We start from the raw sequence: 14,279 nt of genomic DNA, 5'->3' as shown, positions 1-14,279 counted from the left end.
TCTTCATTTTGAAAGTAAATCTCTACGAATTATACCTTTGTGATTGAAACATCACAGTTTTATGTTGCCCTTTTCTGCCTTTTTTAATATAAATGCCTAATTTTCAAAATAAATGCTTTTTGCCTTTATTTGATTATTTATCTATTATTTATTAATTGCGCACAAGTATATTTTAATTTATTTCTATAACCGCTACAATGAAAGTGACTTCACCGAATGTATATTATTGTCTTTCGGTCAGTTCATATTCTCTTTGCAACAATGAGTGCTGCCGTGCAAAAATGTATAACCTCAATGTAAAGAAGATAATACAGTAAAGACAAATAGCCCATTTCGTGGGAACAAATTCAGAGTGCGCATGTCACGAAACCGGGTGTATTATCTGGAACCTCCACCAGATGGTTCTCCATCTACGACAGGGATGGCATAATGTAATATTAACTGAAAAAATTTATTACTCATATTTTAACAATTTGAAAGACATGAGGCAAAGGAATGGCAACATAATCATAATAATAATTACTTCCGTATGTAAACATCATGAAAATATTCACTAATTGACGCTAATTTTAAAGTCACTGGTAGATGCTTATGCTGGTAACGTAATATTGAATCATTAGCTACATAGATCATTACATTCGTTTGGATGAAGTTACGACGTCAACAATGGATATAATAAAATTTTGTTGACTAGCTAATAACATTATATTAGTGATGGATATTATTTCATACCAGTAACGTTATACTTAGGCCTACATTACTATTCCTATTATTGACAGTAATATTTTGTATATTGAAATTTATTCTGGTTTGCAAAATAATTGGAATTAACATACACATTAAAATTTCTAACTGTACCTGTTGAATAGAATGTGTCTAAATACTGTAGGTGAAAGAAAACGTAACCTCGAATACATAAGAATTACCCGATTACGTTGGTGCATAGCTACCTCTTGGATCTAGCTATGAAAGAGTGATTGAAAAGATACAAAAATTGATATGAGCAATGACTTGTCTGTGTAGTAAAATGCCGCAGTTTGAACTCCGTGAGTGCATTATTTCCTGGGTTCGAGGCTGGTATAGAGATAAGTAATTAGTATGCATATGAAGGAGTTAAAAAATGTCAAAATTTACATACACAATGATTTTTGCCCATAGTAATAAGCCAACTTTGTAAGGGAATTATGTCCTGAATTCGACTCTTATAAAATTATAAGACGTAATTAGGGTTTGGTATAGGGCTCTTGTGTCTAGCTATGGAGTTAAGAATTTGTATTACTGACTACAAAATATCCTTTACGAGAATGGAAGAAGGTAAGAATTTGTTAATTCAAATGTGTTAGTACTGCAATATATCTTTCACGAAAATGGAAGAAGGTAAGAATATTGTAATTCAAACGTAGCCTATTACAGCAAAGGAAAAGTGAAAGAAGTTACCGAGATTTAACTGTTGCCAGTTAAGCATTGTCCTCCAAGTGCATCACTCCATAATGATTTAAGGATTACGTAGTTATGTGATGGAAGTTGCAGTAGATAATTATTAAGCCCTCTTTGTACACCTAGGTAGTTAGGCCCAAAATTAATAGCCTGCATCGGATATTATAGTGAACACATTTTTGATTATAATAGGTTACCTCGAATTTTTATTTATTTATTAAATATTCCCCTGATGTATTTTACAACATATTGTGATCCAAGATAAAATTCAATGGATATGGAGAAACAGAATAAAACGGTAAGCACTTCGCTATTAGTATGTTTTACTTCAATCATGAACATTGCAATTTTATATTTATTTTGAAAAGAAAAAGTGAATTTTCATTAGACCTACATAATAAGACATAAATATCACTACAGAACAAAGGAGTAATATTACAACAGTTAATATAAAGTTTCATCTGAAAGTTTAGCATGTTTGAACAGCTGATCGCTAAAATCAGCTGTTAGCTCCGCCGATACTAGCGACATGGTTGAATTCATTGAGAACTAGACCTCCCTGAGATTGATTTTAGTACAAACATCATCAAAGGTGCCGACAAGAGTCCTCTATACTGTATCTTCTCCATACTATGGTATAACAGTAAGCGTTTTAATTATTGCTTGTGTTTATTTGACAAGGCAACAATGAGTGAGGGTCTAACGTTATTTTTCTTTCAGTTTTATTTGCGGCGTTGTTGTAGCTAGCTAAATATTTATTATCGCAACATATCAGTACAACCAAACACAAAAATGCACTTTCCAAGGCTCCTGGGAAGAGGATTTCTTTGCTCCCAACAGTAATTACTGCAACATCAAGTCGAAAATCTCAATTTGCATTCGACTTATGTAAAGCTTTTTTTGCTGCTGAAATCCCTTTGTGAAAAGTGTAAGGTTGTGGGTCTAGTGCGAGGTTTTTGTAATTGCCTTTTATTGCGTATTTTAGCTATTTATAATGCCTTTTTGCCGGCCTATTTTAGCTATTTATGATGTCTTTTTGCCTGCCTATTTTATTGATTCATAATGCCTGAACTTCCGATCTCTGTTTAACGAGATAAAAACCTAAAAGTTCAGCATATTTTTGACTGAAAACAATATTATGAAGACTAAACACGATCTTCATATTTCTGGTAACGTGTTACCGTTCTCTCTACTTGTCTTTGATTAATTTGGTACGATTTTTTTTTACGGGCTGCTGAACTCTTCCATGTCCTGCCAGGACACTGTATATTCTAAAAACTTCCATTTGGATGCATGATGAGATATAATAAATTTTTGGAATTTCTATTTATAGTTCTTTGGAGTCCATTTAATACAAGATTAAATACATTCCACACTTTGTAGACTTGGTTGTTATCCAAGTCTTCATCGATGAAACAAGTAGCATTGCAAGCGTCTCTGAGTGAACATCTGCAGTAGATCCTATTGCTGGTTCTACTTATCAATCTTAAGTGGTAGTCGAAATTATTATGAACAATAATTTTTTTACCTTTATGCGAATTAATAGTATATGTATTAATTTTACGAAAAATTTTCTCAGAAACTGACAAGGTACCGTATTACTAAGTAAACTCATGTTCATTATCGTAACAATATCGACTTTTTTTAGTAAGTATTGTTAAAATTATTTGAGACTTATACATACATTTTATTTAGAAATTTACACATTAGACGTAATTTTTATTTAGACTTTTAGACATTAGATATTTTTCTTTTAGACCTGAGTTATTATTGAACCTGAAACCGTTAGAATTTATAAAACAGTTATATTACCGGTTGTTCTGTATGGCTGTGAAACTTGGACTCTCAATTTGAAAGAGAAACAGAGGTTAAGGGTGTTCGAGAATAAGGTGCTTAGAAAATATTTGTTGCTAAGAGAAATGAAGTTACAGGAGAATGGAGAAAGTTACATAACGCAGAACTGCACGAATTGCATTCTTCACATAACATAATTAGGAACATTAAATCCAGATGTTTGCGATGAACAGGGCATGTAGCACGTATTGGTGAATCTGGGAATGCATATAGAGTGTTAGTTGGAAGACCTGAGGGGGAAAGACCTTTGGGGAGGCAAAGGTTTAGATGGAAGGATAATATTAAAATAGACTTGAGGAAGGTGGGATATGATGGTATAGACAGGATTGATCTTGCCCCCAAACTAAATTCAGCTTGTTTTGCTATTAGATCTATACAAAAGATAGTAAATATCAGTACCTTAAAAACAATATACTTTGCATATTTCCACTCGGTAATGAGTTTTGGAGTAATATTCGGGGGAAATTCCACAGAGAGTAACGATATATTTCTATTACAAAAAAGAGTAATTGGAATAATAGTAGGTGCCAAATCTAGGGATTCGTGTAGGGCTATTTTCAAAAAACTACAAATAATGGCCATGGCTTGTCAGTATATCTTTTCATTAATAATCTTCCTAGTATGTAATCGTGAAAACTTTGTAACTAATTCAACAGTTCATAGCATAAATAGGCTACACGTCAAAAAATGACTTTCATACTCCATCTGCAAGTCTACCGTGCTATCAAAAAGGAGTGCGTTATATGGCAGTAAAAATTTTTAATAGCCTCCCTATCGATATAAAAAATGAAACTCAAAACATAAAATTATTTAGGGCCAAATTAAAGAAGTACCTAATTTCTCACGCCTTCTATTCTGTAGGTGAATTCATGACATTCAATAACACTTCATGAAATTGATACTAAAACTTTGTGTTGTACTAGTAGACTATATTGTAAATCTCGTCTATATATATTTAATCTAGACTGTTACTATAAATTAAGATTTTATAATAGTATTAAGTTTTTTGACTTGTTCCATATTCTAGCTGTAAGCATGTATGAATACCATGGAATGTTAATAAATACAATACAATACAATACGATAGAGACCGATGGCGGGCTTATGTAAGGACGACAATGAATCTTTGCTTTCCTTGAAAATCATTTGTAAGTAAGTATGAAATCCTACTTAGATATGCCTGCGAACGTTCATACAATACAGATTCAGGGAGGTGTGGAAAAAATTTCATACAGTATTTTAAGTATGCTAATTAATTTTGGCTACAGAAATTGGCATTATTGCAGCTCAAATGTGAAAAAAGAATTGACATGAGTGTAAAAATAATTTTTTTAATCCTTATGAAATCCTACCGAGATATACCTGCGAACGTTCCTGCAATAGATTGAGGTAGGTGTGGGGAAAATTTCATATAGGTACCTCAGAATTTGTGGAAAGAGATAAGTCTTGAACGTGCATAACAATACAAAAACTAAAACCAAGAAAAACAGAGGTTAACAGCAGAGAAAGCAAAGGAATTAAAGCTTGCACGCCTTTAAAAAATGGCTCAGATTTTACGAAGAGCATCATTCTGTAAGCATCAATATAATTACTTTTTAAGGATAAAACAAATTTTTTCGTTAAATACAATTATCTCACTTCAGTGTATTCTTAAACAAATTAAGCGAATCATACAATTTTCAGAGTGTTAGCGGTCTTTTTCATATACATGATGTAGTATCCATTATGAAAAGAACATCATTACGTTTTAACTCATTAGGTCATAAAAATTTAAGGCACGTATAAATGATTAAGGAACTACTAAGTATGGGTTAGGTTCCTCCAAATACTCGGAAGAAAGCAGAAACATACTTGACGGTGCATTTTCTTAATACATTCTTTATTTCGTTCCTTTAATTATACACATTGCAATATTTATCTTTCAGTATCTTCGTTGCTTCTTCATGTTTCCTTACCATTTCTTTTGCCAAAAATGCTTTGAATCACATATTTATATCATACAGATAAGTGAATATTTCGCAATGTTGATTGACTAGGGACAGGTCCTCCAGGAATTTTTGCAAAAGAAAACCTATCAATATTTATTATGCTGAACCATATGTTCGGGGAGTTCGTTGAATACCGGACACTTGAGTGTTTTCCGTATAATTAAAAAAATATATATATATTATAATTTTATTTTTCCTTCAACATGAAACTAACACACGTATAAAGTATAAACTAATGTTTGTAATGTAAACACTTAAAAAATTATCAAAAATGCTGTAAACAAATAAAACAACTTTATAAAGTTAATGATAAATAAAAATTTGTAAATTCATTGCCCTTCAAAAAAACTGTGACACCTAGTTTTTTTTTAACAGAATCCGTATCGGAATGTGGAAAAATTGAATTTTCTGCAATTATATCAATTTAAAATTATTTTCACATAGATTTAGAGTTTTAAGAATGCTTATACATATAAATATAATGTATGATTTGAGGCTTTCTCGGCGTTGGTTCGTCAATATGTTTTCGCGGGATATCAGCCGAGTTAAGATTTTAGAATGCTCCAAGCTTTCGACTGCTATCTCTGCAGCCATCTTCAGGGAGACGATGGCTGCAGAGATAGCAGTCGAAAGCTTGGAGCATTCCAAAATCTTAACTCGGCTGATATCCCGCGAAAACATATATAAATATAATGTTACCACAATCCTATTAAATAAAAAAAAAAAAACAATATAGGCGTGTTTTGGCATAAACGAAAACGGAGGATTTATTGATCATACAATTGAAACAATACTTTCAAAACTTCAAAATAGTTCATTTTATGATCAATAGATTATCCAATATTCCCACATCTTGCCTTTATTACTGCTATGAATATTTTTGGCAGGCTGCTGATCAAAGCCCGGATGTCCTCCTGTGATTTCCTCCCATTCTTTCTATAATGTCTCTCGTAGTTCAGCTGAGATGGAAAAAACTCGGGTCCGTATATGACATCCAAGTATCTCTCACACATGTTTAATAGCAAGAAGTTAATCGCCACAATGTTAGAGTGGGGTACCGAAAACCCGCGCGTATATGTGAAACATGTGTGCAATTCGCCCAAGATGAATATTTCTTATGCCATTTTGCACAATAAGGTTTATGGTCCGTACTTCTGCCCGGAAGATATTGTGAACGGAATGTCATACCTGGATATGCTGGAATTGTGGTTGATGCCGTAATTACAAGATCAACCAAACATAATTTTCCAACAAGACGGAGCGCCCCCACACATTCATCTTGAGGTTTGCAGGTACTTGAACAACAAACTGCCACGACGCTGGATCGGGCGTGGGTGTGATCGCTATAACAGGTTAATGTGGCCTCCGCGGTCGCCAGATCTGACTCCCTGCGACTTCCTTTTGTGGGGGTACATTAAAACATGGTCTTTGTGCCACCCTTGCCTATTAACTTGATCTGAAGACGCGTATTAGGAACAGCGTCAACACTATCGATGGTGTCATGTTACGTCGAGTGTGGGAGGAACTTGAATATCGCATTGACGTCTGCCATGTGACCCGAGGTGGACAAATTGAACGTCTGTATGAGATAAACCAAACTTTCACATGTACTGTTTCTCTTGGTACTTATTGCAGCAATGTAGGTTTAGTAGTTTGGAATGTAGCTACATTATAAAACCCCGGATACATTTTTGAATTAAATAATACAATTTTTTGTAACGTTACATTTATGTAAGCATTGTTAAAACTCAGAATCTGTGTGGAAATTATTATTTTATAATTCTGTGATGATATAGTAGAAGAAACTTTCATTATTCCACATTTAAATGGGATTTCTGTGTAAAAAAACTAGGTATGACTGTTTTTTTAGGGCAGTGTATTTAGAAATGGAGTACAGTACCTGACTTATTTTAAATGCTGACATTAATCACACTTATAGTTGTCTGATGTTTCTGAAACAGTAGCACAAGCTTCGTGAGTTCACATTTTATAATATAATGAACATTGGATCCAGTCTTCATAATGTTTTTTCACACAAAATGCAGGTAGTTTCAATATGTTCAGAGATATGAGTTTCTTTCTCCTTCTTTGAGTTTTTAAGGGTTTTCCTTATTCCATCTTCCTTTCGATGGTTTAGGATTAGCTTCTGACATCATTTATGTTCTATAAATTACAAAACAATCAATTAAATACCGGTAACGAAAAAAAATATAAATATCACAAAATAGTATGTCCAGTGCTGCCTGATTAAACAGTGCCCGGTACTGACGGACACGACTCAAGATATGAAACCAAGATTATTCTAAAACCATCACGTGAACTACATTAAATCAAATCACAAGCATTATATAGACTGTATTTAAATGATTTGTATAAGATATGATACAACACCCAATTTCCATTATTTATTTTTAAATAATTTTAACTTCATGCGATACAATTCATAACCAAAAGATAAACATTTCAACAGGTGTTCACAACAAAGGAGAGCAGTTACCCTAATAGCACAGTCTAGTATATGCAGTCACGAAGCTCAACACATAGTAAATATGCAACCATAGATAGTTGCTAACCACTAGGGTGGCTACTATCGCCTCGTTACAGACAATGCGAAATAGTACCGGCACAGTCTATTGTTCCTAGTACTCTCACAACTCAAGCTTCGTGACTGTATATACTAGACTGTGCTAATAGCTAGTAGAAGGATCACCAAAGTTGCTGCCATCTCTTGTCAGTAATAAAAAAACACTAGGAATGCTATCGTCCGATAGGCTACTGGCCGCCGTTCGGCAATGAATGAACTCCCTCTATCTCTTTGCAGCTCTTGAACATGTCAAATCAATTAAACAAGCATTTTGTCAACATTAGATATTGCTATGGAATTACAATTTAATTTCCAATAAACGGAAGTAGTCTATCAGACTTTCATATTAAATATAAATAAACTTGCATATAAACGTAAATAACGTTAGTAACACTCGCCCGTCAACTCATATATAACAATTTGTGTTGTATATTGATACTAATTAAATAATGTTAAAAATTTTCATGTCAAATGATTTAATGCATGTAAAAATGTTCAAGCAAGCGTTACAGTGTAAAATTGTATCTCATGAAGTCGCCGGAAATTACGTAGACAATGACTTGACGGACGAGATAGCAACAGACCGTTGGACCAGCTTGAAGTCCATTGCAAAATCAATCATAGTTCAAGTTTATGGAATATTGGATTTATTCGCTGTATAACGCTAACCATCTGTCAAATCTCGTTGCGGATTATTTTATAAAATATGAGTTTCGAGGTCGTTCATGGGTAAGGACGAAAGATCTAATCTGCATTGCAAATTGTATCAATTCAGAAATAACTCACGTCAAAACATCGCCAAATTTCTAGCACAGGGTTAATTTTTTTAGGTACGTTCAGGAATTCATTATTTTCTGCCCAAGGGCAGGTCTTTCACTGCAAACTAACAATTCTCTAATCTTTCCTACTTCCCGCCTTCCTTGTAGTCTCCGTATTTGATCCATGTATCTTAATGTTGTCTGTCATCTGATATCTTCTTCTGCCTCGAACTTTTCTCAGTTCACCATTCCTTTCAGTGCATCTTTCATTAGGCAGTTTCTTTTTAGCCAGTGACCCAGTCAACTTATTTTCCTCTTCCTGATCAGTTAAAGTATTATTATTTCTTCACCAACTCTTTCTAGCACAGCTTCATTTCTTATTCTGTCTGTCTATTTCACACACTCCATTCTTCTCTATTATCGACATTCCAAATGGTACCAGTCGTTTCTCTTCACTTCGTCCTAATGCCCATGTTTCTGCATCGTAGAATACAACCTTCACACGTAACACTTCGCTAATCTCTTTCTTAGTCCTTTTTCCAGAGATCCGCAGATGATGTTCCTTTTCCTATTAAAAGCTTCCTTTGCCATTGCTATCCTTCTTTGGACTTCCTGGCAGCAGCTCATGTTACTAGCCTATCCTAAGTTTTCGAAGTTGTCCACTTGTTCTACTGTCTCATTTCGAATTCGCACGTTTACCTTCTTTATTTTTCTTCCGATAACCATGATCTTCGTCTTTGTATTTGTGTTCATCCCATACTGCTCACAGCTGTCATTTAGTTCCAGAAGTATATCCCTTAGCATCGTCTTCTCTTCTGCTAACAACGCCATATTCTCAGCAAATCATGCACTTTATTCTTCTCCCTCTTACTGTCATCCATCCCATGTTCTGAAAACAGCACTAAATCCTCAAAGTAGATGTTGACAGGGCTAGTGATAAAGTAGATACTTGTCGTATTTCTCTCCATATTCGACTTCTCTCAATGTCAGCTACCTTTTTCCTGCAACACTGTGGAATACGACCATCGAACCAAACACAGGAGAGAGGGGAGAACCAACCAACCAACGAGCGATCGGCAGGAAGATAGAAGCAGCTATATAACATCCACGCTAACGATCAGAAGTCACAGCAGCTCTGAAGAAGACCTCAGTATGATGGTCAAAACGTCAGCTTCTAAAAACCAATGACGACCCGCCAAGGACCCGGAAACCTAGCGCGGCCGCAGAAGCCTAAATCAACTTAGCCTAACTATGATTTATGTTCAGCTCCCACATCTTCACTAAGAGCAACGAAAATTCTTGATATTAGAGGTCTGGTTTTTATACAATTAACTACATAAATAACTACTATCAAAACAATATTTAGCCCAGGACGTAGTGATTTCTATTTCGATGCTAAGGCTTCCAGATGAATCATGCAATGTGTCCAGATTACTCCTGGATATTCCTTCTTCCCAAGTGCTTGTAAACTGTTATATCTACCAGACATGACTTGAGCACCATCGGTGCAAATATCAACACAATATTTCCACTGTAAGTTTTCGCTGACAATAGCATCATTTGTAATTCTGAACAATTCGATAGCAGTTGCTCTTTTATAGGTTTGCAAAATAGGAAGTTATCAACTATTTCAGTCCCTGACAGAATCTGATATAGCAAATAAAATGGGAATCGTTACTGCTGTCTCTTGCTTCAGCAAGTTGAATGGTAAGCAATTTTCCAACAAGCTGTTGCTGAATATCCATAGATAAATCGTTAATTCATCGGTAGATTGGATCGTTGACAGAGGAATATCCTTAAGTTGTTTAGCATAGCTTTCACGAAACATTGTTTCTGCTATGTCTATGGCAACGGTAGAATGAGTTGCTCTGCAGTAGTAGTCGCTTTTTACATCTGTCTATTTTATAAACTACCTTGTACGATGCCAATAAAGCTCTCTCATTTACTGTGAGAACTTTGTTGATATTTGACTTCTGTTTCCCTAGAGATCTGAGTTTCTCTGCAAAAACTTCACGGGGATTATCGATATATTCTTTGTATGTGCAGGATTTCTAAATTCCTTTCCAATTTATCGAGTTTTATGCTATCTGCAGCCAAAATCTTGAAGCAAATGACACATTGCGGTTTTTCTTCACCACTTATTACAGTGCTTGTAAAACCGAAGTTTAAGTAGGTTACGCTTGGTCATATTTTCGTGTTTTTGGTTTTATAATAGGAGTACCACTGGTAATTGACGTTTTTTTTTATGAAGTAGAAGCTTCTTCGTCCTCACGCTTAAGGTACAAGCACACGTCGCTACTTTTGCTGCGCAACTTTTGTACTGTAGTTGCAAACGTTGCGTGTCGTGTTCACACGTAAAAGTAGCGCGCTGCGCAACTCGAGCGCTGCAAAAGTTGCTACTGGAGGTTACGAGTCTGTTCACACACAAGGCGCTACTTTTACACCCGCAGTCTTGCTGCAGGTTTCCAGCTCCGTGTTGACTTTTCAATATACATTTTGTGGTTATGTTCGCATTTTTATGAAACTCATGCTATAGATTACTTATCTATTATTTGCTTTTCTGTTCTAACTAGTATTCAGAAATTGGCATTATTTTTACTACTGTATAATGCTATTAAAACACCTATATACTTAAATGATAACCAACAGCATATTCACGTAATCAATGTTGGCAACCCTCCTTATTGAAACTACGCTACGAAAAATTAAAGAAATGAATTATATCGTCAGCAAATATACTCAGACTGTGTTATAAATTTAGTAACTGTTACAAATAATTTATTTTCATCACATCTAACATTAAAATATATCTAAACAATAAAAGTATGATTGGAACATTTGGATGGCAACATTGGTCGCAACCGCAGCAAAAGTTTCAACAAAACCGATATCAGAAATGCTGCGGCTGCAACCCTGAGAACCCTGTTCCCACGTCGCTACTTTTAAGCTGCGCGCAGCATGAAAAAGTAGCGGGCAGCAGGTTCGGCAGCCGCTACTTTTCGGGTTACACCGTTGTTCACACGTCGCAGTACGACAGTTGCGCAGTTTTTTTTGTACTGCAGCACTGCAAAAGTAGCGACGTGTGACCGTACCTTTGTCTCCAACTGTAAATCTATCCACATTTGCTACACACGTACACTAGCATTGAAGTGACAAACTCACAACTCGGTCGCAATGGAACAACTAACAAATCATTCGTAGACGCACTGCTTTATAGTCGCGTATTTTCAATCCAGAAAATTCGAGGCTCATCGGTATCTGCCACGAACATTTGCGACGTCGTAATACTGCGCGATTGCACTACATCGGCAGCGATAGCCAGTGTTTCCAATCGACTTTAAATTCCTGCCTATTGGGTTATTCTCATATATCTTTCTATCTTATGTTATGAGGTGGGGTGTGCAGAATCATCCAAGGCAATAAAAGGAGACGCGAAATACGAGAGTTTTAGAAATTCACAATACTTCTTACATAGAAAAAATTTCTTTGAGATTGAAAAGCAATTTTCAGACATTAACCATATAAAATTTTATGAACATGTCTTAGGAATATGGAGGAATAAAATGTATAAAACATATATAGGTATATTTGTAATGGTAGAAAATGAATGTAGGAGAAGCAGAAGACAATGATCACACGTACATCCAGATTCTGCGTAAAAGAGATATACATTTTTAACTTTCGTACAAATGTCGAAATTTGGTCTACTGAATTATAGGTAGAAACTGTATCTTAGACAAGATCGAAGAACTGTTTTAAAACATATTTCAGTTAATGTTGTACTGTATATTGTTTTATATCATCAGTTTCACATAAAGTGACTAAATAAATATTAATTGATATTTTACCCTCGTTTAACACAACGTATTGATCATTAATGTCAATTTTATAATAAAAACGCTAATTCTTTCTCAATGATTTCTTAAGCGGCGTTTCCTCGTAGGCCTACGTAACTGCGCGGGAATAGAGGCAAAGTAGAGGTCGAAATGCGCATACACTTTTGCCGTAGCAAGAGAAAGCTGCTCATCTCGTTTCCATTTGTGCACATTTTCCTCCTCGTAAAGTAGGATTTTGGATCCATTCCGAAGAGCAGTGCCAACGCTACAGCTACAGTTGTTTGGATTATTACTGCTGATAAAACACAGTAGAAGCGACGAAGGCGTTCTTCATTTTAGATGTGCAAATATTCGAAGAAAGGGATGAAACTGTAATCATCTCAGCCCATACTCTCCTGTCAAACACTAATGGGCATCCCCCATTTTCTAACGGTCCTTATAATTCGGATCGGATGTCCGCCAAAGACACGTGTACTTTCTGTAGTCCTTAATGAACTCTACAGTATATTTCCTCGTAAGACTAGTCCATCGCACTCCCACATACAGAAAAAAAAAAAAAAATAAAAAATAACTGATCAAACTGCACCAAAACTATACAAGTATTTGCAATGAAAACGCCAGCTCCTACGCAAGATTTGAATTTAACTGCTGAAGAAGCAGGTAGTTGCCAATGTCTCCCGGTTCCAGAGCGGGAATCTGCCACGCATACTTGCCCAGGGCTTGTTGCGCATACAGTTTATTCCTGCATCTCGCCTTGCACATATCTGCGTAATTGGCAACTGTTGTTTGCCTCTCGTTATTGCTGCTCAGTTGCAAAAGTGGAAACGCGACTTTATAGTAAACTAAAGGTTCTCGGATCGAATCCTGGTGCATCCACAGTGAAGTAATGTAGGATGAGAACCTAACTGTGTACTATTGGATAGAAGAGGAGAAGTGAGATATGATTAGTGATGATTGGAAGGGGAAAAAGTTTATATTTACAATTAGATTTACGATTTATGACATCATCAATTTTGTCAGACATTAGCACTCACGGCAATTTACCAAATATGCGTAGGTCTATAAATGTTGATAGCTGTAACTAACAAATGATAGAGCATTAATACTTTTGAAAACATTTACATAAATGAACAGACATATAGTGTTAAAGAAAAATTTTATATTACATCAATGAAACGCTGATACACCGTGCATTTGAAGTTTAATTGGTAAAGTAATTCATTTGCTAAATTAATGCAATGTAACACTTTTTTGTAAACATGAAAATATATATTTATAACTTTATAATAAATCAATATAAATTACGAAAATTACATATGTTATGGAAATTGTAAATAAAAAATCCATTAATTGTGAAAATACTTGTAACAATTATCAGTATTGCATGTTCATTAATTTTCCAGTTGGAAAGATTTAAACATATGTATTGATGTGTTATATTATTGGGCTATAAAATATTCACCCATACATAACATACATGTCGCTGACACGGAATTGTTGTTAAAGGGATTCACAGCCACAGGGAAATTGTGCTAAAATACAACCGCGTTGAATCAGTGTAGACTGTTATACTGTGTATAAAACGCATCACAAAATTCTACCTTGCGCGTAAGAGGAGTGGACATAACAAGAGCTAAGTGCTTGTCATTTACAATAACAAAGGAAGCATTTATTCTAATTATGTTAACAACTGAATATGTATAACATAATGTAGACAAAAATAATACGGTAATAATGAAAACTGGCAAAAATCATAAATACAAAACATATTGTAGAGCACAAACTGAAATATCAATTAATGTACTTGCTAAAAGACACACGA

This window comes from Periplaneta americana, chromosome 8 (assembly GCF_040183065.1).
Source record: "Periplaneta americana isolate PAMFEO1 chromosome 8, P.americana_PAMFEO1_priV1, whole genome shotgun sequence".
Classification (NCBI taxonomy): domain Eukaryota; kingdom Metazoa; phylum Arthropoda; class Insecta; order Blattodea; family Blattidae; genus Periplaneta; species Periplaneta americana.
The sequence above is the reverse complement of the archived record's forward strand: the minus strand, read 5'-3'. Positions refer to the sequence as shown.